Source organism: Lepidothrix coronata, unplaced genomic scaffold (assembly GCF_001604755.1).
Source record: "Lepidothrix coronata isolate B3197 unplaced genomic scaffold, Lepidothrix_coronata-1.0 Scaffold902, whole genome shotgun sequence".
NCBI lineage: Eukaryota > Metazoa > Chordata > Aves > Passeriformes > Pipridae > Lepidothrix > Lepidothrix coronata.
The window spans coordinates 1-1,932 of NW_016691082.1; the positions used below are offsets into that span (position 1 = coordinate 1).

At 54.1% G+C, this 1,932-nt stretch overlaps 1 protein-coding gene across 1 annotated transcript in view; it reads left to right on the forward strand.

The window, feature by feature from the left end:
* Positions 1 to 1,887: 1,887 nt before the first annotated feature.
* The window catches only part of LOC108510442 (rac GTPase-activating protein 1-like), a gene marked incomplete at its 3' end in the record, with an annotated part of 6,403 nt that continues 6,358 nt past the window's right edge, over positions 1,888 to 1,932 (forward strand). The window contains exon 1 of the mRNA XM_017840121.1: positions 1,888 to 1,930. The remainder of the gene's footprint in view (positions 1,931 to 1,932) is intronic.

The following is a 1,932-nucleotide window of genomic DNA, read 5'->3' on the forward strand; positions in this document are numbered from 1 at the left end:
TTTCTTTCCACCCTTTCCCTCCCCAAAAAAAATCCAGTCACGGGGTCACCCAGCGAAAATCCCACTCCCAGCCCGGGCTTTGCCCCAAAAAAAGGGGGGTGTGGTGGTGGCTGGAGGAGGAGAACAGACCCAGAAGACCGAGTGGGGCTGCAGGAGGAGCTGGAGGAGAATTTCTGCCGCCCGAAAAAACCTGAAGTGCTTCCGCCAGCAATCGGCCGGAACCATCAAAATTAGCATAAATTCCATTAACGCCTTCCCAGATGAGGCGTTTGGAGGCTTCTCCCTCCCTTTCCCGGCACAAACAAAAGAGGATATAATTGGTTTGCAATGAAACGAAGCCCCAAAAAGGCCCTGGGCCCTCCAACAAAGCTCTGGCTGGAAGGTGCTCCTGACCCCTCTGCTCCCATCTCCTGATTTCCCACCGAAGGGAAAAAAAAAAAAAAACCCTCTCGATGTTTTAGGGATGTTTTGCCACGTCCACACTTTACCAGCAGGTGATGGGGGGGGTTCTCAGAAGGTTTTTGGGGCGCCCTTGGAGCTCCCACCACGGTTCAGGGGAGGGTTTGGAAGGACACGCACAGGGAAAAAAAATCTGATTTTTGCAACGCAAACCCAGTCGCTCACTGCAGGCACCGTGGGGGGCAATCATCTGAAATAATGGGCCTTTTTATTGGCACGAGGATGACAACTCGGAAAAGGGATTTGCTCGTGAGCAAAAAAAGCCTCCTCAGCTCTTCGGAACAACACTAAAAAACCTGCCTATAAATACGACCTGCCAATAGAGGCATCTCAGCTGCGAGGATTTAATTACTCTCAGCCTCCAACTTCTGCAGCAAATTGGGGGTTTTTTTGGGGTGATTTTCCCTGCCAAGAGGTCAAATATCAAGGTCAACAGCCCTTGGAGGACGAGCCGTGTCCCTTCAGGGCCTCGGTTCCCCCGTAAAATGTAGATAATTTTATCTCTCCTCCTCATTAATGTTTATTCTCCCAAAGATCTCGAGGCTCTTCGCAATCTATTATGAATTAATTGTTATTGATTAAGTTAAAACAAACCATGTACACCCTAAATAAAGCGAAGCAGCTGGATGATGGGAACAATCTGCTTTACGAACCCCCTTCTCCGCCGCGCGATTTTGAGCATTTAGTTCCGCTTTCTAATTGCTAATATCCATCCTTCAATTACCCCGCTGTTTTGTTTCAGATTTCAAAGATTACGGAGCTGTTGTTGGTTTATGATTATGTGAATTCCCCTCGTGTAATTGTTGGGTTTGGGGCTGATCCGTTTGCATGTTAAAAAGCCTGAGTAGGGGAGATGTGGCTTGAAATGGGTTTTGCCCCTGGCACCGGGGGCCGGCTGGTGCTCAAATCAACATTTAAAGATAAAAATCCGTCAGATTTCTTAGCTGACAACACTTAAAAAACAGCTTCCCAGGGATGTTCAACACTCGTGTTCTGCATCCAGCCCCGTGCACAACCAGCGCGGGGGGATCAGGCTTTGCTTAAAATGACAACAGGGCTGGGCCTGAGGACAGTGTTTAATCCCCAAAACAGCCCCAAAGAGCCCCAATGTTCGCGCAGGGACCCCCAAAAAGGAGCCGCCCCGTGTTTTTTTGGGGCCTTGGGCCTTCCTGGCGTCCCAGGCCCGCGCTGTTGCTAAGCAACGCGCGCTGCCAGCAGTAAAGATGGCGCCCCTCCGGCTTCAGCGGGCCGCGCGTCGGCGCCCGGCGTCGGGGACGCGCCGCGCCCGCAGCAAAGATGGCGCCGGCTCGGCTTCAGGAGGGCGGCGAGCGCGGCCAATGAGAGGCCGCGGTGGCGCCGGGCCGCGCGGGGATTGGCTGGCGGCGGGGGATTCAAACCGGAGAGCGCGGGGCGGTTGGGGCGGCGCCCGCGGCCGGGGCTGGAGCCGGAGCGGCGGCGGGGCCGCGGCCCGGG